At 41.1% G+C, this 27332-nt stretch overlaps 1 long non-coding RNA gene across 1 annotated transcript in view; it reads right to left on the minus strand.

Moving 5' to 3' along the window:
* Positions 1 to 307: 307 nt before the first annotated feature.
* LOC137331526 (uncharacterized) overlaps positions 308 to 27332 on the minus strand; it is a 32799-nt gene continuing 5774 nt past the window's right edge. Inside the window, exons 3-4 of the long non-coding RNA XR_010965516.1 lie at positions 17009 to 17091; positions 308 to 390 (exon numbers count right to left, since the gene is read on the minus strand). This is a non-coding gene — a long non-coding RNA (uncharacterized lncRNA). The remainder of the gene's footprint in view (positions 391 to 17008; positions 17092 to 27332) is intronic.

The raw sequence follows: 27332 nt of genomic DNA on the forward strand, positions 1-27332 counted from the left end.
CTGGGCTAGGAAATGCAGGTACTGGGGTAAGGACAAGTGTATAAATGCGAGATATAGTTGCAGCTGCCTTTCTTGCTCCTTCAGGAACTTCTCTTCCTATTTCCAAATCTAAGAGTGCTATTTGAACCAATTCCCACCCTGCCTATTTTCGGTGTTGCAAGCCAAATAGCACCTGGCACAAAGAGTTGAAAATAGAAGTCTTGCAATGCAAAACGTAGGCCTAAACTGCAATAAGAATGATTACACTAATTAAATGTAAATAAATCAAGATAAGACAAATAAATCTCATTTCCAATTAAAAAATGATATTCACCTTTATTAGGTCGAGTCCTACAGATCAGGCCATCCACATACTGTTGCACCCACTTCAAAGGGGAAACCAAATTGGGCCTATTTAAATAAAATTTGCAGCACTGGTTACTAGTACAGCCTCTAAACAGCTAGCCTTTTTCTTCACTATGAAATATGGTATGTTGTAAATTGAGCTTGCAAGCCTGTGCACCTGATTTTGAGACCCACACTTGACTCCACTGAGCTTCCACATCACCAGCAGAGCCTTGCAAAATTGGTGCTCATCTCCTACTAAGCTTTTGATAAACCATACAGTGGTCATCATACCCACAGTACTCTTTTAACTCCACATAGTTACAAAGCCCCTGTCTGATGTAGGATTTCCAATGACGTTGCATGAATAATTGCTTGCCAGCACTGAAATCCTAACAGTTTGGATTGCATAATGGGCCGCGATGAGAGGTGAACAAACGGCACCAGCCATTCATTAGACCTGCATTTGCCCATAGACTTTCTATGGGGTTTTGCATGGCAAGTTACTGTAAATTAGAGATCCAAACAGCACGGCAACCTCTACAGGCCATCTCGGACCTGTGTGAACAGGGCAAGCAGCTGTTCATCTCCTTAACCCTCAGATTGAAGAATCGTTAATGAGCAGCGCAGTGTCTGAACCAGGAAGTGTAAGTTAGAATAATTAATTCAATGTTGAATCAGGTACAGAAAGCAAAATAAAGAGAGGGAAAGAAAGACTGGATTATGAGAGAGAGATAAAAGAGACAGAAAGAAAAAGTAAAAACAACTGTTATTTACATTTAAAAAAAAATGTCCAACAATAATTAAAACCTGAAGTAAAGAGACTCCACACTTGTAAAAGTTAATTTTCAGTGCCGGAGAGATTAGTTGGCAGTAATTAAGACCTATCACGCTATTAAAAGGCTGGAATGGACAAGCCCTAACTTTTTGTGGTGAGTTTACTCCGTATCTACATCAGTATAGGACCTTCACGTGGTTCAAGGGGAGCCAGACAGCGAAATGCTGTTTTCATGTAGCTTACGGAGGGGCAACGCATCTCAAACAGCAACTTCCGGATTTTCGCGTTTAACCGTGCATGTGCGCTTGCCAGAAGTTGCTGCCCGATTTGCACATAAATACCAGTGAGCACTGTTAGCCTCACCATTATTTTCACAGCAAAATCAGGCCCTTTTTATTTCTCTAGAATAAATAAATACTCTGGTGTACTGAATTGTCACATGAAGAGTTATATGTTCCTTGTGTCTTAAAATTAAAAATGCTGCATTTGTGATTTATAATACTCATGAATTTAAATTTAAATTTGTATGTGTAGGAATTAAACACAATTTCATGTTGACGATCTTATGGGCAATATGAATTTTCTTCAATTTCTTGTTACAGCAATGTCCCCAAGGAATTCTAGGTGCAGACAGGAAAATTGCAAACCCTGCAAATATACAGTATTTTGTATTCATTCGGGATAATTTTCAAAATGACTATTCAAATTCTTCACATCTTAGGGACTATGATTGACCTATCTAAACTATTTGGACTGAAACCTGAGCCACTAAGTGCTGACACACATGGTCTCAGCACCTCTTAAATTTGGGTGTTTGGTGAGGTGAGCCTCAGCTGAAAGTGAGCTAAGGACCTAAAGCATAAGGGAAAGAGAACCAGAGACAGGAAGAAACAACACGGAAACACAGAGACTCAACAAGAAGTGGAAAAAAATTAAAGAGAAAAGAGAATTGAAGCTAAGGGAGAAAATCAAAAAGAAAAGTAAAAGGAGAGATAGGAGGTGAAAGTAGAATTCAAGAGAGCAAAATTTAAAGTAAGATAACATTTATAAAGAATTCCCAGTGTACACACATTGGATCAATATATTTTAACAGCTTAATTGTTTCCATATCTCTCTTCGTGTATTTGTCTCATGCATATGGAGGAAAATATACAGGTAAGATAAAGCATTGTGTTTGACTTTCCTCTCTTACACATCAGAATATTTTGTTTTAAAAACATCTACAGTAATTAAATTAGTCTAACTGCCCTACTGTTAGCACTGTTAACCTGAGATTTTATACCTCGTCATTTGAAGAGTGCACTGAGTTCACAACATTAAAATTGACTAGGATAAGTACAAAGTATAAGTTCTACTTCAACTGTATGCTAGTTGAGGGGTTTACCCTTGGTAAAGCAGCTTACCCAAATTCTGCCCCAGCATAATATGGCAAGGTTATACTCCCGTGTTATATATAGTAACCGTGATGAATTCAACCAGCACGCATAATACCATAAATTATCTGATCCATTTTTCAGTGACAGGAAGCAGACTGCTTGTAGCTTGGCAGAGATTGCATGTTCTGGTGTCAAAAGCAGGACCTCAGAGTTGATTTGAAAAGAAGTCATTAATTAATAAAGGTCATTCTGTGACGTTTGCTTAACACTGGAAGGAGACAAGATGACCCATTCATAGAGTATATATTGTCAGCTTCTTACCTGTCTGATCTCCAAAGATTTATAGACACATTAAAAATAGTACATTTGAAATAATAAAATGTTATATCTATTTACAATGCTACCAACACATCCATATAGTTTGTAATGATTCCAGAAGTCCCCACACAGAGTCATAATTAATGCTTAAAAAGACTTAAGTTGACAAATAATTTTTTAAAAAACTAATAGTATGATGGTTAAAGGTTTACTTAATAAACTTAAAATAGCCAACTATGTGAACATTTCTCTGTGTTCTAGCTAAAAATGACTGTCAGTAATATTGCACAGGAACATATTTGAAGAAATTACCATGCATTCTAGTGGCAAGAAGCTCAGTGTTGAAGTGAAATAATAATTCTAATTCATAAGTATTTTTTTTGGTGAGGGGGAGAAGTAACTATACAGATGAATTTGTCTCAAGGTAGAGATATAAAAAGAGAATAAAAAGACAAATCTACACAAGATCTGTTACTGAGCTTCCAATCCCAAGAGCAAATGGAAGAATATCAAAGGAGACGAAGAGAAATTCAAGTTGCCCAGAGAGACCGTACAAGATTTGCTTGTGCAAGGTAATATTTTCCAGGGAATGACTATGTCAGTTGATCAACATGTTCGAAATTTATTATGACCTAAGGAATTTATTTTGAGTAGTGTTGGAGATATAAATGATGATTCTATTTTCAGACTCTAGGGACTGGATTTCCCTTAACCTGTCAGAAAGTTGGTGGCGAGGACTATCTTCTGTTCACATGATCGCAACAGAACACACTGTATTATCCTGGGGTGGGCCTAATAATTTATGCAGAATGGGCGGGTTTACAATGGTATCACTGCTCCTAACAAGCTAACTGCCCTTTGGGAGACAAGGAACTGCTGTGGTGATGCAGCCTTCAAAGGGGCACATGCTTGAGGAAATTCTGGAAGTACACAGAAGCAAAGAAAAAACAGCAAGGATGTCTGAAAAAGGTGCAGCCTCGGGGTGAGGGGGGGGGGCTCAAGCAGTAGGAAGAGCATCATCAGTGGATATCTTACTCACAGAAATTAGGTCAAGGAAAGACTGTTTATTGGGGACTGAGGCAAGAGAGACCCATGAGAGTGTTGGCCAGGTGTTGTGCCAACCTGGCGAAGTTACAACACAGGACTATATGTATGCTGAACAGCATGCTATAGACAGAGTTAAGCAATCCCACAACCAACAGATCAGATCAAAGTTCTGCAGTCCTGCCACATCCAGTCGTGAATGGTGGTGGACAAATAAACAACTAACGGGAGGAGGAGGCCCGTGAACATCCCCATCCTCAATGATGGCAGAGTCCAGCACGTGAGTGCAAAAGACAAGGCTGAAGCATTTGCAACCATCTTCAGCCAGAAGTGCCAAGTGGATGATCCATCTCAGCCTCCTCCCGAGATCCCCACCATTACAGAAGCCAGTCTTCAGCCAATTCAATTCACTTGATATCAAGAAACGGCTGAGTGCACTGGATACAGCAAAGGTTATGGGCCCCGACAACATCCCGGCTGTAGTGCTGGAGACTTGCCGCACCTCCAGCCAAACTGTTCCAGTACAGCTACAACACTGGCATCTATCTGACAATGTGGAAAATTGCCCAGGTATGTCCTGTCCACAAAAAGCAGAACAAATCCATCCAGCCAATTTCCACCCCATCAGTCTACTCTCAATCATCAGTAAAAGTGATGGAAGGTGTCGTCGACAGTGCTATCAAGCGGGACTTACTCACCAATAACCTGGATTGGGGGTAATATTCTGGCATGGGTGGAGGATTGGTTATCTAACAGGAAGCAGAGAGTTGGGATAAATGGTTCATTCTCGGACTGGCAACCAATAGCCAGTGGTGTTCCGCAGTGGTCGGTGCTGGGTCCCCAACTCTTTACAATCTATATTAACGATTTGGAGGAGGGGACCGAGTGTAACATATCAAAGTTTGCAGATGATACAAAGATGGGAGGGAAAGTTGAGAGTGAGGAGGACATAAAAAACCTATAAGGGGATATAGGCAGGCTGGGTGAGTGGGCGGAGATTTGGCAGATGCAATACAATATTGGAAAATGTGAGGTTATGCACTTTGGCAGGAAAAATCAGAGAGCAAGTTATTATCTTAATGGCGAGAAACTGGAAAGTACTGCAGTACAAAGGGATCTGGGGGTCCTAGTGCAAGAAAATCAAAAAGTTAGTATGCAGGTGCAGCAGGTGATCAAGAAGGCCAACGGAATGTTGGCTTTTATTGCTAGGGGGATAGAATATAAAAACAGGGAGGTATTGCTGCAGTTATATAAGGTATTGGTGAGACCGCACCTGGAATACTGCATACAGTTTTGGTCTCCATACTTAAGAAAAGACATACTTGCTCTCGAGGCAGTACAAAGAAGGTTCACTCGGTTAATCCCGGGGATGAGGAGGTGGACATATGAGGAGAGGTTGAGTAGATTGGGACTCTACTCATTGGAGTTCAGAAGAATGAGAGGCGATCTTATTGAAACATACAAGATTGTGAAGGGGCTTGATCGGGTGGATGCGGTAAGGATGTTCCCAAGGATGGGTGAAACTAGAACTAGGGGGCATAATCTTAGAATAAGGGGCTGCTCTTTCAAAACTGAGATGAGGAGAAACTTCTTCACTCAGAGGGTAGTAGGTCTGTGGAATTTGCTGCCCCAGGAAGCTGTGGAAGCTACATCATTAAATAAATTTAAGACAGAAATAGACAGTTCCCTAGAAGTAAAGGGAATTAGGGGTTACGGGGAGCGGGCAGGAAATTGGACATGAATTTAGATTTGAGGTTAGGATCAGATCAGCCATGATCTTATTGAATGGCGGAGCAGGCTCGAGGGGCCGATTGGCCTACTCCTGCTCCTATTTCTTATGTTTAACCTGCTCACCGATGCTCAGTTTGGGTTCCGTCAGGACCAGTCGCTCCAGGCCTCATTACAGCCTTGCCTTTTGCACTCAAGTGCTGGACTCCGCCATCATTGAGGATGGGGATGTTTACAGAGCCTCCTCCTCCCAGTTAGTTGTTTAACTGTCCACCGCCATTCATGATTGGATGTGGCAGGACTGCAGAGCTTTGATCCGTTGGTTGTGGAATCGCTTAGCTCTGTCTATAGCATGTTGCTTCCGCTGTTTAGCATGCATGTAGTCCTGCGTTGCAGCTTCACCAGGTTGGCACCTCATTTTTAGGTACGCCTAGTGCTATTCCTGGCATGCTCTTCTACACTTCTCATATGAACCAGGGTTGAACCCCTGGCTTGTTGGTGATGGTAGAGTGAGGAATATGCCGGGCCATGAGGTTACAGATTGTACTGGAATACAAATCTGCTGCTGATGGCCCACAGCGCCTCATGGATGCCCAGTTTTGAGCTGCTAGATCTATCCCATTAGCACGGTGGTAGTGCCACTCAACATGTTGGATGGTGTCCTCAGTGCGAAGATGGGACCTACGTCTCCACGAGGACTGTGCGGTGGTCACTCCTACCAATACTGTTATGGACAGAAGCATCTGCGACAGGTAGATTAGTGAGGACAAGTAGGTTTTTTCCCTCGTGTTAGTTCGCTCACCACCTGCCGCAGTCCCAGTCTGGCAGCTATGTTCTTCAGGACTCGGCCAGCAGAGGTGCTACCGAGCCACTCTTGGTGATGGATCATTGAAGTCCGCCACCCATAGTACATTCTGTGCCCTTGCTACCCTCAGTGCTTCTCAACATGGAGGAGGACTGATTCATCAGCTGAGGAAGGATGGTAGGTGGTAATCAGCAGGAGGTTTCCTTGCCCATGTTTGACCTGATGCCATGAGATCCAGAGTCAATGTTGAGGACTCCCAGGGCTACCCCCTCCTGACTGTATATCACTACCACCACCTCTGGTTGGTCTGTCCTGCCCAATTTTGGCACAAGTCCCCAGATGTTAGTGAGGAGGACTTTGCAGGGTCGACTGGACTTGGTTTGCCTTTGTTTTGTCTTGTGCCTAGTGGTCCGTCTGGTTTTATTCTTATAACTTTTTTAGCGAGATTTTACAACTGAGTGGCTTGCTAGGCCATTTCAGAGGGCAGTTAAGCATCAACCACATTGCTGTGCGTCTAGAGTCACATATAGGCCAGACCGGGTGTGGATCGCAGATTTCCTTCACTAAAGGGCATTAGTGAATCAGATGGGATTTTACAACAATCCGATAGTTTCATGGCCACCATTACTGATACTCGTATTTTAATTCCAGATTTTTTTTATTTAATTAATTGAATTTAAATTCCCCAGGTGGCGGGATTTGAACTCGTGGATCATGGATTATTAGTTTGGGCTTTTTAATTACTAGTCCAGTAACATAACCACTATGCTACCGTACCCTGCCATTCTTTAACAGTACAAATGACTGGATGATTGTGACACTATAATATTCGCAAGAAACTTCTGCATCTGCACACACAACTCTTTCCCACCATAACACAATGTTTTCTCTCTTAGCAGAAGGGTAGTGGTGTGAGGATCAAAGGATAAATGATAAATGCATGCCTGCACTTGAAAGTAATATCACCATGGTATATACGCAGGCATCTGGCTGAAATTAATTGTTTGTGTCAATCATTCCTTTCTCGAAGTGTATTCTCCTTGTAAATGAAATGGTTGCCCACAGCCAGCAGCAAACCGCCTAAGGGGGAGGGGGGAGGAACCGGCAACATTAGGTCATTAAGTATTCAAGAGGAGGACATTTTTCAACGCCTAGAGAGAGACACATGAGAGACAGTGGAAGTTGGGGATGTAGGTGAGATGAGGTGCTAGGAACAGATTGCTGATGACAGGGATAAGTCTACAGTACAGTGAATAATTACAGTCTCCTGGTGTAAGTTTATAGCAGGTGCATTATTAAACTGTAATATCTTAAAAGCGACATATTCAATCTTCATAAAAAAACATAATAATTTCCAATTGTTCTCCTCCTAGGTGGAACTCATCAATAGATGATGAGCATTTAGAAGAGCAGCCTGACTAATATAGCTTGACACCCATACCAACTCCATTAGGCATCTTACCAACTCCATCAGGCATCTTACTTACTTGGGCACCAATCCAGAAACAGCCGCTCAGGAGGATATAATTAGTTAGTCAGAAGGAATGTCACTGGGTGATGGATCGAGCACAAGTGAGCGGGAGCAGCCTAGGGACCTGATCTCGGGACCCCGGTTTTCAAGACAAAAGTGATACAGGAGCATTAATCTCAAGTGAAGGCAGTTCAGATTGTTTCCATATATGGTGGAGATAGTGGGTAAATTGGAGGAGTCCATTTCCTGCAAGATGTTTTAAGGACAGTTATGGCTTCTGGAATGGCAGGTATAACTGCTTCCATAGATGTCTTGTGAGCCATCCTTAAAAGTACTATTTCCCATGGCTTCCATGACTTCAGTGGGGATATTCAATCGGTTCTCCAGCTGACCATTAACCCAAATGAGCCTCTACCCAGCACCAGTGGGCTGCAAGGAATAGTAACAGATGTCACTGTCTCTCAAGATTCTCTCTCGCTTATGATTTTGTGAGGTGTCTTGGGACTTTTTTTTTCTACATTAAAGGAGCTATATAAATGTGAGTTATTGTGTAATAAAGAGCAAATAAGTGGGGTACAGCATTCTACAAATATAGGATAGTTAACATGAGACAATTCTCCCAAATGACAAAAATCCAATCTGAAACCCATAATGAGCATTCAAACTATCAACCAATCCAACAGTCATGTAACTATAAAACAGATAAATACTACCATGAACAAAACAGTGCAAAAAAGAAACTGAAGAAAGGTTCGTCAATAAAATTTATAATAAACAAAAAGCATTAATAGATTAGCACCTCTAGCTAGTGAAGGGGTTAACTTTCAGCTCACATGCAATGTAATTATGCTGAATGGATGTAAAACCTACCAAATCTGACATGTTGAATTTAAAGGTCCAGAATAGTAGCTGAAAATGCCAGAAAGTCACCATGCTTTGATACGTAATTTAATCTTTTTCTTCTTTTCAGTCTAAGCATATTCTGTCAAACCTGATTACAGTACTGTAAACTCGCAGAGCCAGCAACAACTCTAATCAAGAGTTCCTCTTTTCAAGATCTGAGCATTTTGTAATGATTAGAATGGATCTTCTGCTATGAGCATTTATTATCATAAAACTTTAATAAATATGTTTGTGATTGATTCAAACTACAGATTAGGCAATTACTATTTTCTTGATGGTTGTATATGGGATTAACTTTTGCGAAAAAATTAACTTGTTAATATGGGAAATATTCAAGCTTGTACATTAATTGAATAATATTAGTAAACTATTCAGGCTTGTACACTAATTACTGTTAGTAAACTGCTTAGTGGCTGTGGTTTTTCTATCAGAATCCTGTCTTGTCAATGAGATAGATGACTCGGTAGCACTATGCATGTCCTCAATCAGCGGGTAGTTCTTTTCTTCTTATAACACACTTATGATTAGCAGTGTGAAACTAACTTGAAAGACAGACTTCAAAAGGAGAGCTTGAGTCTCAAACTGGGAAAGTTGACAAGGAAGTCAAACTCATTGGAGACAGTTGAAATTTCAAACAGAAGGAACAGGTCAGACTTTGCCAGAGAAACTTGATGCAAAGCTGCATGCAGTACAAAGTCTGACTCGAGCTACGATATTTCTCATTCATGGCCAAATTTTATTAAAGCAGTAGATCAAATGGAGCACATATCTGGAGTACAGTGCAGGAATAGAAAGCAGATTGATTCTATTCAGATTCAGATGACAACAGAGATTTATAGAACCAAAGAAATAGCAACCAAGGGGAAAAAAAACATCGTTACAAACCAAAGAAATCTAGCTGTAGTGAAATTTGCCATTTTCTTCAAACGCTGTCAACTGTTTCTCTCAAATTCAGATTTCCAAAGTTTTACAAATGCATGAGTTTAATTAGCACATATTTTAAGTCCTTAAAAAGAGAGCACTAAGGTAAAGCCTGCAGAGCAGTTCCTAGAACCAATTACAACCCACTTTCCAAGTTAATAACTACCAATTCTCTTAGCTTTTAAAGTTGGTTAACGTCTGGGGATAACCTGAACCCAGGTCAGGAAGATGAAAAGGCATTGTTTGAAGCCACTGTGACACACATTTCCCTCTTTCCAAATTTAATTAAATTAGGTAGTACAATTTGCTTTTTATATCGCTATCTACATTATTTAGCAATAATAAATCTGCTTTTGATCATTCAGGATTCAGCCTGTCCGGAACTTCCCGGAACTTCCTTCTTTTGCAGCTTACCATATGTTAGCCATTAATCACTGATTACTTTTGTACAGTTATCACTAACAGTTGTTCCACATCCTCCACTAGTACACCTACAATCTCCCTTCCACCTTCATTTGTAAAAACTGAAGCAAAATATTTATTTAATATCTCCACCATATCTTTAACCTCCACAATTAGATTTTCCTCTTCAACCATGAGTGGTGTTACCCTCTCTTAGCTATTATTTTACTTTTTAATATTAATTCATTTCTTTCTAGATTATCTGCTATCCGTTTCTCATTTTTACTCCTCCTGATCTCTGCTTTTACTTCCTCACTACACTTTCTATATTCCTCGTGATTTTTTTTTAGTATTGTTAGCCCTAGTTTGATCATAAGCCTACATTTTAAGTTTCAATCTCTCAGTTGTTCTATGGAATACTATCTCTTTTCGTTTTATAGGAATCTATTCTATATTCTATCTGCCTTTCATATTTGATGATTTCCCACTGTTGATCTGTTGTCCTCTTCATGAAATCGCCTAGTGAATATTTGGGTACGTGCCTGGGAAATGTATGGGCAGAGCAGTCTCCCAAAAGAAATGTAAAAGATTAGAATGCTTTCTGAAGATTTAAATTGAAATAAGGTAGGTTTGCACAATGTCCAGCTGGTGCAGCAACCACTTGCGCAGGCCAGATTTGAGGCCACGCCAAATTCCACTTCATGTGATGCCAGATTGATGCAGTGTGAGACTGCCCCTCCAGGGAATTTTGTTCTGCTTTGTTCTGGAGTCAGGCGAGGCCCTGATTTAGGATTTACACTGGGTGTTTAGTGTCAGTGTAAAGAGTGCACCAGTGTTAAACTTGCAGTGCAAATGACCCTACTTGATTTCATTATCTGCGCTCATCATATTTAAGTGGGGTGCAGTAATGGAAAGAGAAGTGTATGCTGAGATTTCAGCGGGAAAGATGGCACACTCATATCGTCATGTTTCACAATTACTGCTGCCAGTTATTTTTATTTTTATTGTTTTTGTCACTGATCGTGATGCATGCAACAGAACATGTTATCAGCTAAGTTAATTGGCAAGCAACATTAATGCTCACCTGATATACTGGTTTTCTACTGCCCACAACATATAATTACTGCAGGGCAAATGATACATCCAGGGCATATAATTGTTGCTTTCAGTCATTATCCGTATCTTCACGTACCTGTATAAGATTTTGGAAGACGGTTGGGGGTGAACAGTCACATCCCTGTTCATTCCAGCCAATTATGTAGTTCAGCCTAACAAATAACCAAAGCCAAGAGAAAGACCTAAAAATGTATTCACCCATTCATTTCAACACCTGCACTAATCCAATTATGTCAGTCCATTAATAGATAGAATTAGATCTATCATGTAGAATGCTGAACTTTTTCAGTGTTGTGACTTGTCGCCAAATAGCTGTATTTGAAGTGATTTAAATTGGCTCATACTGGCTACTCTCATTAAAATATATTTTTGTTTATCCTTTGAATTCATAAATGTCCTAATTTTGTGGCTGCAAATTCATGGTTTTGTGGTGTAGAGGGGTCAAGCCAAATTGTGCCTATGGGATCAAGGATTTGCACTTTATTTTGATCCAAGATCTGAAATGGTTCTGCTAATTATCCATGCAGCAGCCTAAGAAGTACTGCAGGCTGCAATTACTGTTCCCTTCGACAGCATCTTGTTTGTTGCATTTTTTCAACTAAAAGGCATGTTATATATGATAAGTTCACATATGCTCAAGCCAAAAGTGATGATGGTGCAAGGCAACGTGAGGTGATAATGAGACAAGTATAGAAACAAAAGATGGCTTCAGAGGAGGGTTGCAGCAGAATAGCAGAATAGGAGGAAAGCATGGAAAATCTGGCAAAGAGAAGGCTTCTGTGGCCCAGGAAGGTGGCGGAAGAAAGGCAGGTAGACCCCAGGAGTGGGGACCTGGTGGCCTCGTACCGACAGGGGATCCCCAGCCTTCTCTTACACCTGAAATACACGCAAAACGAGGTTGAGTTTCTCTCCTGATCTGTCTTTTTGAGTACATTAGTGTGAAACTTTGAGGCACTTGTCATGAACTTAGAGTTTTTCAGTCATGAATTATGGAACAAATTTGAAGGTACCTTACCAGTTATAATGATGGAGCTCAAACCTGTTGTTGTGTCTCCATGATCTGTAAGGGTAGATTTTATAAATTGGCACTCCCATTGCGGACCTTCGCTTGCTAGAAACGCGCATCAGGAATTCGGGTGCAGAGGTCCATGGCCCCAGTCGATTTTCCATCCATTAAAGTTAATAGACAGAAAATCCTGCAGGGCCTGCTGACCTTGGCATTTGAATCCCCAATATATACTCTCAGTATCGGAAGCTCTGTGCAAAGAGTGCAAATTCATAAAAAGTGACCTCCACTGTTTGTAAAAGTTGAATTCCCCATTCCTCCCAACTGTTTAAATGAATTGACTTATATGCACTCTGAAAAAACAGATTATTCAATAAAAATCTTCTCCTTCTTCTGAAAACCTCCTCTCCAATATCTTGAAGGTCTGTTTTAAATATATGGATGATTTTTTAATAAATTGAATTGCAATTAAAGCATGAGATGCTGACTGAAGGATAAATTAACTAAAAGGTATTCACTTTGGACTTGGATTGTCCACTAACTCCCATTGTGCTAAACGAGTCTCAGGGGGATCCAGCCATTGAGCTGTATATCTTAAGTTCAAGAATAGATACAGAGCCAGAATCTAGTATGGCAAGCCCTCCCTATGATTTCTGATTCTGTGAAAAAAGACTGATTTGCGGAGTTTTTTCTTTCCAAAGAAAGTACAACAATATTGATCAAGTACCTTCAAAATGATGGTAGTAGCATTCTAAAAGCAATGTTGTTCACATGGGATTAATTTGAGATATATTTATATCTCCAATATACAATTTCCATGAAGCGATAACGGGATTCTCTCTTTCACCTCTAAATGTTCTATTTTGGAAAGTTAATCTTTACTACACTGTGTGCTTCAGTAACAATTAAATCCAGATGTTAAACTGAGCAGTAACTAAAAACAAAATGTGCATTTCAAATAAATCATTTACACTTTAGACGAGTACTTCAACTTTGGGTTTGTTTTACTACATAAGATTGGTCCTAAAAGCAGACATCAGTTCTAACAGATGTAGAACTAATAGCCCTGATTTTAATCCAGCCCAGGCGGGTAGGTCATTAAAATGGCGATTGGTTTCGCGCCATGCTCCCGACGCATGCCCCCCTGTTACCATTTTTACTCACCTCCAAACGGGCATGGTTGGGCCTCTTGCCCTGCATTCAAAGATCGTGACCCAATTATGTCATCGGCGCCACAACGCAATTTTAACTCAGAAAATCGGGATGCCTGCATGGGGCCAATCCCGACAGTCTGACCTGGCGGGAGTCAGCAGAGTGGCCAGAAGATTTAACTTTTCTGAGAATTCCTTGTGGGTCAGGTGGAGCAGGGGTGCTCCCGGGGCCCAGCATGGTGTCCTTGAGCCTCCCCAACCCCGGCCATGCCTCTCCCTCCCAGTGCTGGCATTTCCTTTCAAACTCTTGGGTCCCCGGCAGCATCGGGATCCCTCCCGAATTCCCACTCCCGGCCACTGGCCCTGCATCACTCCTGCTGGTTTCGGGTGGGAGACTGCTCTGCCAAATACTAAAATGGCTCGGGCCTCCTGTTCAACTTTTCGCGGGGCATTCCCGGACATCCTGCATCCCGCCCGCCCTGACGAGTTAAAATCAGGGCTAATAGTTCTGGGTTACCCATGAGCTACATGCCAGTTTTGTTTCAATGTCCGTTTAATATAAAAGCCATGAAATAGGATGTTGAGAATTACCCAATAGCTGAGGCTTAACATTGCAACCAGGAAAAGCAGTGGGAACATTGCACAATCTTAATTACTCTCTTTCTTAAATAGGGTAGGTGGTTCCATATTGAGGGAACTGAGGGGAGAAGACTGCAATTTTTAAATCCACTAATTGCATTTAGCCCTCAAACCAAATCTCCTCAGCATGCAGTAATTGTGTTTTTGTTTATGTCTATTAAATGCCTGTTCCATACGCAATGAGAACACTTGATGACAAAGCTGTTGAACCCTCACCAGCAACTTCTGGAACAAATATCATGCTGTATGTTCCCTGAAAAACACTCTAATAATCACAAGAATTACTTCCTCCAAGCAATTCAATAATATTTTCATCAAAAGTTTGAAATTTACATTCAGTACTGATGTTCATTTCTAATTACTGCAGTGTTCAAGATCCTTTCCTCCCATAGGTAGAACTGATATGAAAGCTATCTTTAATGAGTCTGAAAGTGAAAAACTACAGAACATATAATTCTAAGCATTAATTATCTCTTTTTTAAGAGCAGAATTCAATTATATTGAACCCTGGGGCTCTCTTTTTTTCTTCATTCCATCCACTGTCCTTTGTAATTTTGTACGTTTCAGTGATCATTCCAAACCCTTGTTGAACTGACTTTTGAAAAATGTAATTATATTCTGAGAGCCTGTGTTCTTTTCTCATTCGTACAATTGTTCATGAAAGGACCGAAACATTGAATCAATTTCCCTCTAATTAGTTGTATTGTTGCCGGATGTTTTTATTAGTCTCGGGATAGTATAGGCTGCATTTTGTTTCCTTATGTTGGAAGGCTTGTAGCTTATCTGCCTTGTCTCTCTGATCATGATACCTTTATCTTGCCTGAAGGAAGAGGAAATCTGACTTCTTAGTAAAGAGCAAGTTAAGTTTATGTTTAACCTTCATTAAATATACTTATTAATTCACAACGTGAAGCATTGTGTAGTGCCACAAGAAATGCTATTTTCTCCTCGAGGTCAGTATACTTTTGATTAATTTGCCTCTTCTAGGTGCATGTGGAGCTTATTATGACACCCATGAGAATAGCCTTTAACATCTCCCACTATGTGGCTGCTGATTCCATCTCCATTATGGGAAAAATCAATTATCCTCAAGTAATAGATTATTAAACTTCCAACATTTTCATTTCCAATATTGGAGCAAAAATAACCACAACAAGAGGATAGCCAGGGACAATTATTACATTAATAGAGGAACCAACTGCTATATTAATAGCTTCTTTTGAGCCTAGTTTCTTAGTCAGACAGGAAGATTCATGGCAAAAGGATATTGAGAGTATGTTCTTGCTAGAGGGTATTCTGATACGATTTTACCCTATTACCAGATGTGTCAAGTCTCACTCATTTAGAGTGAGACTGATTTTGGTTTAAAAATGTAACTTAACACAAGAAATAGGAGCAGGAGTAGGCCATACAGCCCCTAGAGTCTGTTCTGCCATTCAATAAGATCATAGCTGACCTTCTACCTCAACTCCACTTTCCCGCCATATCCCTTGATTCCCTTAGTGTCCAAAAATCTATTGATCTCAGTCTTGAATATACTCAATGACTGAGCACCCACAGCCCTCTGGCGTAGAGTTCCAAAGATTCACAGCCCCCTGAGTGAAGAAATTTTTCCTCATTTTGATCCTAAATGGCCGACCTCTTATCTTGAGACTACGACCTCTAGTTCTCGACTTTCCTGATATGAATGCTGCATTCAATTGGCACAGGGTCTGTTTTCATATATATGTTGATGATACCCAGTCCTGCCTCTCTATTACTTCTTTCAACTCTTTGGCTGCTTCTATGTTGTCAGACTATGTGATTGACATCAAGTCCTGGATAAGGTACGAGTCACAACATTCTCCAGTTCAACATTGAAAAGACCAAAGCCATTGGGGGCTGATTTTAGAATCTCACCCGAAATGGGCGCAAAGTCAGCAGAGCGGCCATGCCTGAAGCTGGCGTTGGGAGATTCAAGCCATTTTCAGGTTTAGGCCTCATTTGAATGCTGCAGTTGAACTGTGGGCACCAAGCAAGTGTGGGAGAGCAGAAAATTGGTCAGCTCCAACAGTGAGCCAGCTGGCAAGTCGTGCAAGGGGGGGGGAGAGCTGATCCCAGAGGGGTTTGAGCAAGGGCTAGCAGCAGCCTGCAATATTATTGTGGAGTTAGGAAACACACTCCTGCTCCTCCTGCTCCTACAAAAGTTTACCCATAGAAATATTTGGGCCATTTCTGGAGTGACCTCCAGTGGTCCCTTTGAGGACAGCTGGTTAAACTCCTCAGCTTCTAGTATACATGCTGCAAGCTCCTTCCAATTGTACCTGAAAATTGCATCAAATGGGTCTTGGACATCAATGTAGCAGCTGAGGTGCCCTCCCAAGTTTCAATTGCTGGCCACCTGTTATTCAGGTGAGAAACTGCATCTTCGGCCCCCACCATAAACTGTCTCCTTTGCACTGATTCAATCCCCTTCCCTGGCTACTTTTTCAGGCTGAAACAGACCGTATGCAATCTTGCTGTCCGAGTTAATCCTCACTGAGCTTTAAATCCACACCCTATTGATCACCATGATCGCTTACTTTGTTATAGAGATAATCAATACAAAAGCATTAAAAAGGGCTGTTGGCAACTTATGAACATTAAGATGGCAAAGCTTCCACCTCCTATATGCCCGAAATAGCTGGCGCGCTTAATGTGTTATAAGCAACTCCTTTGTAATTGATGTCAATGGTAATGGCAAATGGTTAGTGCCTTAGAATGTGAAACCAGCATTTGAACATAGAACTGATGTACTACAAAGGTAAAGAGTTCATACTGGAATGTGAGATTAAGGTGCAGGAAAGATTGGGGATGAGACAGCCTGGTACAGGAGAGATACAGGATTCAAAATAGACTTGGGATGGGTTCCCAGGGACGAATGGTAATCAGATGCAGAAAAAAATGTGCTGTCTGATAAGGTAACTGCTCCCCAGTAGTACAAAGAATGGAAGTCATTTTCATTAGCTAAGCTATTGATAAGATGTATGTCTAAGTAGTAGCTTTACCTTGTATGGACTTGTGTTTAACTCTTCCTTTTGGTGTTATCGTGTAACAGATGGACACCTCAGTGGTCAGCTGCATCCAGGACCTGAAAGTTTAATAGGAGAGATTTTTAGCAGCTCTGATGAAAATGCGTCCATGAGCCTGCAAGCAAGCTAGAATAGAAATAGCTTTGGCTGGGAGACGTTCCCAAGTCAGCAATGTTTTTTTGATATATTGAAGCTTATTTTTAGGAGTGTACTTCGTGGTCTGTTTCACTGTTAATCCTATGACTTGTAATAAAACTTGTAGAATTTGTATAACAACACCATACTTCATTGTATGGTGATTCCGCCAATAGGTGCAGCAGCTATTTGCCTCTCTGGTAGGCACCAAGCCTAAGATACATGAGCACGTGTTCACATACCACCTACCAGATACCACCTGCTAGATACCACCTTCCAGCAGCTCAGAGTTTCCTCATCAACTGTGTGATGGATATCTATACCATCGTGGAAGGACCTACAAGGGGAACTTGTGTTGTGCCAGCCACCTTGATGTTTTAGTCATCCTGGTCCAGTGCCGTGCAACTGCTTAATCTAAGTCCTTGTGAGGGGCTTTGGCAAAGAGACATGCCACTGTGAGGGTATCTCCCTTCCCAGGGTAATCAGTGACAGGTTGGAATAGGTCTCAGCCCTTCCTCCCGGCAAGCACTTTCCCTTTTTATCACAAATCCACCTCACGACTTGGTTCTGGATCTTGCACAAGGTTAGGAGAAGCCCTTGTATTGCAGTTCTGATCAATGAAGGAGAAGTGTTTGGACAAATGTCTTCTATACCACAAGCCTAACCTATAGTGGGACTTTGTTGTCATTGAAGAAAAACAAGAAAGACCAAAGCACCTTTTGCTTCTTCTCTATAAGGTCCAGGAAGACTAGGTCTAGGCTGAAGTCAACAACTACAGGACCCCTAGATATTCATATTAATCAATATTTGGGACTCCCCAGTTGAGTGTATCAGAACACAATATCACTTGCAAAGAGAAGCACCTCAGTATTCTCAGAGATGACCCGAACAGGCACCCCACGTCTATGATACCATTTTGATATCATTCAACATGTCACTGATGAAGACATTGAATAGAATGAGTAACAATGGACAAACTTGTCTCACTTTTCTTTCAAGATAGATGGGTTTAGTGAGTCATCTATTTACCCTCACATGAATCATAGAGCTGGAGTACATATCTTGGATAAAATCCAGCTTATTCATGAGGGAATCATGTAATATAAGACCAAAAGCCTTATAAAAATCAATGGAAACAATGTAAGTGGGTTTTCCCTAAACTGTACAACATTCTGCGATCTTGCATAAAGCCACAACTGTCCTACGCATTCCTCATCAGAACAAAATCTAGACGGTTCCTTCCTCTTTTGCAGACCTCATGCCATGACTCAAAGAATCACCCTAAGAGCCAATAGTATCTATGACGTTCCTATGGAGTTTTGGGGCTCATTAGGGTCCCCCTTCACATGGATGGAAACAATAACTGTGCTCTGGAACACCGAGGGGAATTGTGCCTCAAATAGAATCATCAGCCCCTGGCACTGTTCTTCAACAACATTGCCATTTCTCTTTTTTCTCCTCTAGTGCCGCTCTGAGGAATTTGGGCATGAATACATAGGAACATAGGAACAGGAGTAAGCCATTTAGTCCCTTGAGCCTGTTCCGCCATTCAATGAGATCATGGCTGATCTGTGACCTAATTCCATATACCTGCCTTAGCCCCATATCCCTTAACACCTTTGGTTAACAAAAATCTATCAATCTAATATTTAAAATTAATAATGGAGCTAGCATCAACTGCCATTTGTGGAAGAGTGTTTTAAACTTCTATCACCTTTTGCATGTAGAAGTGTTTCCTAACTTCACTCCTGAAAGTCCTGGCTCTAATTTTTAGGCTATGTCCCCTAGACCTAGACTCCCCAACCAGTGGAAATAGTTTCTATCTACCCTATCAGTTCCCCTTAATACCTTGAAAACTTTGATCAAATCACCCCTTAATCTTCTAAATTCTAGGGAACACAACCCTAGTTTGTGTAATCTCTCCTCATAATTTATCCTTTGGAGTCCAGGTATCATTCTAGTAAATCTACACTGCACTCCCTCCAAGGCCAACAGATCCCTCCTAAGGAGCCACACTGCCATTACTTGAAAAAGGCAATGCAGAATTCACTTCCGTCCATTTATCTGGTTCATTAAGGCCTTTGTTCTGTACACCAATCTACCAGTTTTTTCAACTTCTATTCAAATGGGTCTTTGCTACAGATGTCAACTCAGTATAATGCTCTTTCCATGGTTGTCGTCACAGGTTTGTCAGTGAGCACTAAACTCATCAGTCATTAGCAGTAACACAGAGGAGCTCTTTTGACCATTATTGATGACAGATTTTAAAGAATGGAAAGGAAATTTAAAATATTTTTTTGTGTAATTCTGCATCCTTGCAGTTAAGCACACCCACTAGTCCTGCTTCATCTCACGAATGACCCTTCTCGCATCATGACACACTGTATCATAATCTAACTTTGTAGCAGCTCTTGATTGCTCCAGAGGTTCAAATGCCACTTTAAAAGCCCCCAGCTTTGTCCAACAGCTCTTCTTTCCTTTGTAGTAACCTTATGTGTCCTGATGAGTGGATGAGCAGCTAGCATGCTCTAGCTTCAGTTTCTTTATGCCTTAAGCTGCTGAGAGAAGAAAATCATTGGCCACATAATGTACCATCAAGTTCATTCCATAGTGATACAAACCCCACCCCAGGATTTGACAATACTCTTCTTGTGACTGAACGTTTTGGCTCAATTGTTTGTAAAACTTTAAGGAGGGTTTCATCCAGTCTCTAATATCTATGAAGTAAGATTTTAGAATTTATTACTAGAGATAATACAAAGGAACATGATCAGATATCAGAATTGTGCCAATTATTAGATATTAAATTTCTTCTCAATCTAACAGTCTAATTTGGCATCATGTCTCCCCCTACTGCACTCATCAAAAGTCTCATCAGAAGAAGTGTCTTAACTTGTATCTTCCTAATTAGGATCGTTACCCCCTCAACTGTGTGAATTAAATGAGAAGCCTTCGCTTAAATCGATCAGTTATGCTTCAGTTTCAGATTTTCTCGATCAGCCTGATATCACATTTTTTTATGCTTAATGATGCCACGATTTTCACCCTTGTAGCGAGGGAACTGATGTAATTAATATTCCATGAAATTACCTTATATAATTACCCTGAATTAACTGTAATTATTGTGTAGGATAGATACAAAAATAGTAAGTTTTGACTCCATGAATATATTTTTGATCCAGGTAGTCTGTTCTTAAAAAATCCTCTGAAAAGCCTCAACATCTTTGCTACTCCAGCAAGTGGTAGGAATGTTAATCCCTTCTTCCCTGCAGTTAATGAATTTAATCTGATATATAGACTAGAATTTGCTAGAGGTGTTATTAAAATAAATGGGTTAATTCTTCATTTAAAATAGCGGACAGAGGGTTAATGGGGGTAGTAAGGTTGATGTGTATATGGACTTTCGAAAGGCATTCGATAAAGTACCACATAATAGATTTGTTGGCAAAATTGAAGCCCATGTGATTAAAGGGATAGTGGCAATGTGGATACAAAATTGGGTAGGGGACAAAAAGCAGAGAGTAGTGGTGAACGGTTGTTTTTCAGACTGGAGGGAAGTATACAGTGGTGTTCCCCAGGGGTCGGTATTAGGGCCACTGCTCTTATTTATATATATTAATGACCTGGACTTGGGTATACAGGGTTTAATTTCAAAGTTTTCAGATGATACAAAACTCGGAAGTGTCGTAAACAATGAGGAGGATAGTAACAGGCTTCAGAAGGACATAGACAGACTGGTAAAATGGGCAGATAAATGGTAGATGGAATTTAATGTAGAGAAGTGTAAAGTGATACATTTTGGTAGAAAGAATGAGGAGAGGCAATATAAATTAAATGGTACAATTTTAAAGGGGGTGCAGGAACAGGGAGACCTGGGGTGTATGTACACAAATCTTTGAAGGTGGCAGGACAAGTTGAGAAGGCTGATAAAAAAGCATAAAGGATCCTGGGCTTTATTAATAGGGGCATAGAGCACAAAAGCAAGGAAGTTATCCTAAAGCTTTATAAAACACTGGTTAGGCTCCAGCTGGAGTATTGTGCTCAATTCTGGGCACCACACTTTAGGAAGGATATCAAGGTCTTAGAGAGGATGCAGAAGAGATTTACTAGAATGGTACCAAGGATTGGAGACTTCAGTTATGTGGAGACACTGGAGAAGCTGGGGTTGTTCTCTTTAGAGCAGAGAAGGTTAAGAGGAAATTTGATAGAGGTGTTCAGAATCATGAAGGGTTTTGATAGAGTAAATAACGAGAAACTGTTCCAGTGGCAGAAGGGTCGGTAAATAGAGGACACAGATTTTAGGTGATTGGCAAAAGTATCAGAGGCAACACGAGGAAAAAAAAATTACGCAGCAAGCTTTTGTGATTTGGAATGCACTGCCTGAAAGGGTGGTGGAAGCAGATTCAATGATAACTTTAAAAAGGGAATTGGATAAATACTTGAAGGGAAAAATGTACAGAGCTATGGGGAAAGAGCAGGGGAGTGGAACTAATAGGATAGCTCTACCAAAGAGCCGGCACAGGCACGATGGGCCGAGTGACTTCTTTCTGTGCTGCATCATTCTATGATTCTATGATTGTCATACAAATGGGCTAAGCATTTGTCCTATAATATCTCCAACAATTATTTCTAGTATTTGTATCTGTAGTCTCTTCAGGGAGTTCTATAGTTAAATTTCAACATGACCTGCTCTCGTTGTGATTGATTTTTGGCTTATTTTTTCAGGGTCTTTTAGCATTCGCATTTGAATGCCAAACATTTTGATTGAAAATCATTCTTCTCATTTAACCAAGGCCTTTGGCTAATGTGTTGAGTTTTCCATTAATCTGAACAATCATTTGGAGTGTGGTATCAGAATGGGAGCTCACCACTTGAAGAATTTCCATTTTCATTTCTATCTTTTGCAGTTTGCTTTTGGATGAGGAAAAATCCCCTATAACTTTCAAACCTTTTCAGATCCCCACAGTTTTCTGACCCTATCCTCACAACAGTCAAGCAGCATGCTGCAAGCTGCAAGCTGAATGTGAAACTGCCAGGAAGACCTGTATTTAATGGGCTGCTGGTCTTAGCAAGTCCGAGGGGTTTAATATTTGGCTTACAGCTGGCTGTGGGAGATTCGTGGTTCGGGAACCTAGCGCCACTAGCTTAATATAAAAATCCCATTATACTGACTAACTCAACAAGTCTCCTTTCCAAACAAAAATCCTTGAGCACTGCTGAACTTCTGGGAGGGAGGTGTTTATGCCCTGAATCAAGGGACAGCTTTCTAAAGTTACCTGAGATATTGGAGAAAAGGGAGCCTACTGTATCGAGAGAGAGGTAACCCGCTATTTACAAGCAAAATTTGAGCTCCTAATTCCCTAGTAGATTAAGGCACCAGAGCAGAAACTTCCAGGTTCAATTTATAATCTGTGGTGATTAAGACTAGAGTGTTGCTTGGGGTATTACAATTGGCAAAAATGTATTAATGACCATTACTAATTCTACGTCTTTAACAGTGATGCAGATATAGTTTGTAATTTAGTTTAATTTATTTATATAATCAATACAAAATAATGTTGGAATAAATTACACTGAATTGTATGTTGGTATTGCAGCAACATAATATCTCTCAGCCATTGGAAAAAACATTTTTAAGACTGTTAAAATGCAATTAATTATTACATTTAATGAAAATACAAGATCAGGTTATAAACTGTAAATTTTAAATAGAAACAGTAAATGCTGGAAGCACTCAGCAGGTCAAGCAGCATCTGCGGAGAGAGGAAATTAATTTTCCTCTCTTTACAAATACAGCCTGACCTGCTGAGTGTTTCCAGCAATTTTTTTGTTTTTATTTCAGATTTCCAGCAACTGTATTGCTTTGCTTTTTGCTTTAAAGTGTAAATCGTATTTGTGCTAATCTGAAAACATTCCACTTTTGTTCTACCAGGGAGGCACAATTTCTGACTAATTAGGCTGTAATGTCTCTCATTAAAGATCATTAACAAACTGAATTCCTTTCTTTTTCCACTGAATATCTTGTAATGGATTCCTCCTTTTCGGTTAATTCTTATCCTATTATATAAGCAGGGACTGTATTTTGTTGCCGTGTGCTGTTACACAACCATAATGAGATGACAAATGTTGGAGCATTTTGTAGGCTTTACATCGTAATGTAGAGCGTGTGGGATTGTTTCAATTCCACATTGTTTATTTGTTGGCAATGACTATTCTGCCATCACCTAATCTTGAGGATGTTATTTTGGTTTGATTTTTGTAGCAATGTACTGAGCCAAGGTATTGAACATGTACTCTGTTTTTGATGTTGATTACTGTAGGAACATAACCTGTCAACAAAACCCATCCACCCAGTTCCTCGCCAGACAAACTCTTTGCTGCCTGTTCCTTTGATGAGCAAATACCTTTGCTTCATCATCCCTACGCTCTCGTTCCACAAACGCCTCGATCTTAAAAATCTCATCCACATATTCAAATCCCTCAATGACCACACCTCTCCCTATCTCTGTAACCTTTTCCAGCCCTACAACCCTCCAAGAACTCTGCGTTCCTCCAATTCTGGCCTCTTTTGCATCCAAGACTTCCTTCGTCCCTCTATTGGCAGCCATGCCTTCAGCTGTCTAGGCCCCAAGCTCTGGGATTCCCTTCCTAAAACTCTCCATATTTATCTCTTCCTTTGAGTCACTCCTTAAAACCTACCTCTTTGACCACCTGTCCTAATGTTTCCTCCTATGGCTTGGTGTCGATTTTGTTTTGTCTGATTACACTCCTGTAAAGCGCCTTGGTACATTTTACTACATTAAAACAGCTATAGAAATGTAAGTTGTTCTTGTTGTTCACAAAAAGCACCACTCTTATTCTCATAGCTAGGTACAAAGCCATGCAATGTAACAGAGCATTAGGATTTTCAGACCTTATGAGATTAACAATACATGCACTTCTATACTTTGCAGTTGGATTGCTGCCATTATGTAAATAGGGCACAAAGGAGGAAAGAGTGGGCAAGGCAAAAGACATTAAGGAAGTAAGTGGGGATGGATTTATCAGTGAAGGAGGAGGCAGAAAAGTTAAGGCATCCACAGAAGAAGCCAAAATAGTCCAGAGGAATAAAAAAACCTACAACAGCCCAGAATTCTGGTATTCTAGAATTGTACATATTACATATACTAGCATAAAAACAGAAAATGCTGGAAATACGCAGCAGGTCAGGCAGCATCTGTAGAGAGAGAAACTGAGTTAACAGCCCCGATATTTACGGGGAGGCAGGGAGGGAGCGGGAGGTGTGGGGGAGGGGGCGATCTAATTCAAGGTGTTCCCATAGACATCCAGAAGCAGCAGATAGGGCTCTGGGGTTTGCTCAGATTGCAGGATTCTCCAGAATTTAATGGGAGGACCTAATTTGAATTATTTTTCTCTGTTTCCTGGCCAGCAACCTGTCATATTGAGAAGCTGGCTGGCTGTCAGATGGGAAGGCCACAGCTAGAAGGCAGCAGCTGTGGAGTGAAGAGGAGGGAGGGAGAGATGGGGGTGGGAGTGGGGGGCATCACGAGGGAGCGATTGCGGGGAAGAGATTGCAGAGAGCAGAGATCATGGGGAAGAGATCACAGGGGAGATTGTGGCCGGGGGTGGGGGAAGACATTACGGGGAGATCGCTAGGTTGGAAGACATAATGCATTACAGGGGGGAAGAGATCACTTCTTGTGCAGGGTCAAAAGGTGAGAGGGCGGAGGATTGGTGCAAGACAAAAGCATCATGGCAGCTGCCAGGATTGTGCCTGCATCATGTGCTGCTGATCATCACACACCAGTTGCACATTAATGGAATGGAAGCTCTTGTCATTCATGAAAGCACTGGGCTCATCTGAAGGGCCCCTTAGGGCGATGTGGGTGCAGCCAATGATGTCCTGGATTTGAGAGAATCCTGCAATCTGAGCAAACCCCAGAGCCCTATCTGCTGCTTCTGGATGTCCATGGGGAACGTGATGAAACTGTTTGTTCTGGCAAAAATGGTATCAGTTACGTGCTTACTTCAAGCATGAACTACAGACTGACTGATGTTACTGATATCCCCTGCGACAGCTTGGAACCAGCTGAAGGCAAAGAAGTTGGACACTGCAGTGACCTTGACTGTAGCAGGTAATGCTGTGCTGGCTCCAGCAGTTGGTTGCAGGTCTTGCTGCAGCATTTCACCTGGGAACGGCTGAGCATCCCTTTAATGGCGGCCTCCCAACTGGTACCGCCTGTGGTTTGAGGAACTGGCGATAGCAATGCGAGGGGCAGCCAAAATGGTTCCTGGGTCCTAAAACCACCAAAAGGCTCTCATTTACTGATCTGCAATAGGGTCCCGCCTGTGCTGGGTGGGAACATTGGCTGCTTAAATCAAGACCCCTTGTAAATCGTCTTCATACCGAAAAGTTGAATGGTAGGCAGACAAAAATCACTCCCAATATTTTTCAATCCTTACCACTATCCATATCCTTAGTTAAATGGTGTGAGAGTTGTTTTTACTGGAGGCAGTAGTTAAAAGATGTAAAATAAATTGGGAACTACTAAATCAGATTGCTTTAGATTTATTGTTGAGGTTGACATCCAGCGAGGGAGTCGTGAGCAAACAGGAACTTAAAAGGGATAAAAATAAAATCTCATTATCGTGCTTTAGGCTTTTTGACTGTTTTACAACAAAAAAAATTGATAAAACAGTTACTTTTAATTTTAATTTTAAAAACGTGGGGAAATTTTAACCCCTCCCCCGGCATATCCCTGGTGGTGGAGGGGGGAGGGGGCAGTTAAAATGGATCTGAAGACTTGCACGGTGGCCTCCTGGGTGGTTTGTCTTGCAGATTGGTAATGACATAGCTGGTAAAATCGTTTGGACCGCACCGCTGCTGCTCCAGGACTGGCCAGCCGCTCGCTAGGCCGCATTCCTGCCTGTGAGTTAAAATCGAACCCAATTCACTAAAAGGAGGCATTAAGACAATAGGTAGTTAAGATGCTAATAAGCTAGCCTTGATTTTGTTACCTCATAGACTGTAAATAATAAGCAACTTGGTGCCTTGTCTCCCGACGGCGGCAACAACTGCCGTGCTGAAACTGATGCACTAGAGGACAACGTGAAATTGATCCTCTTGCATCATCAGGACACGACCCAGATGCTGGGGGCACTAGATGCACTCCAAAACCAGTACGCTGCAGGAAAGTTGGCTGGCGGGGACACCAGCATGGGGCCTACAGTAAGTCAAGGATGGCAGGGAGATGATTGGGAGGATGGGCGAGCTCCTGCTCCTCCTGGTTCTCTTTTTTACTTACTTTTATGGTGACAGCCTCTTGCGGTCCTTTTAAGGACTGCTGGCCTGGTTGCTTTAGGCTCAAGAAAACTGACCACAGCAGTCGTGGTCCAATTTCCCAAAGGGGCCTGAAACAGGCGATAGGCCCTCCATCTGCACAGGCATGGGCCAACGCTAGTTTTAGGCGGGTGCCCTCGATGACTCCAGGGTACCCTAACCAAATTAGCATGCGGCACTCTCCCGATGCAGACTGAGCGTGCCATATTTGATCTGCAAGCTCCCATTTTTTGTCCCAAAAACAGGCACTGTGTGATGCAATTTATAGGCCATGGTGTGGAGTAGAGTGAAAAAATGGCTCCACATCAGTCTGCAGACTATTGACACTGTATTGGATAGGATGTGCTCCCTGTGGATGCGCTTGAGCAGAACACCAAAGAATATCAATTTTCCTTGTTTATCCAGGAAAATATCTTTTTGGAAGACCTCATTATTAATAAAAAAAATCTGGAATAAGTACTAAATGCTCCTGCTTTAAACTTGACAATAATACCGAGTGATAAAGAGCGGGAAACCGGAACAGTTTAAACAAACTCAGGGAAAAATCTCAAAAAGTGACGTTATAGTCAGCGCAGAGGGGGGCACGGCGGAAGCCGAGGAAATTAAGCTAAGTGTTTAATTTACTGTACACACTCTATTTTTAACCATAAACTATAAATAAATAGTTAAACAAATATTCTCAATAATTAATTACTGGTTAATTTAATATCAAGTTAAATTCCATTTAATAAATACAATCTAGACCTTAAGTGTTTGTATTAGTCCTAGAATTAAATTAGTATTAACTAACTAACTAACAAATAAATAAATAAAACTAGAAATGGC

This window comes from Heptranchias perlo, chromosome 13 (assembly GCF_035084215.1).
Source record: "Heptranchias perlo isolate sHepPer1 chromosome 13, sHepPer1.hap1, whole genome shotgun sequence".
In the NCBI taxonomy this organism is placed as follows: Eukaryota; Metazoa; Chordata; class Chondrichthyes; order Hexanchiformes; family Hexanchidae; genus Heptranchias; species Heptranchias perlo.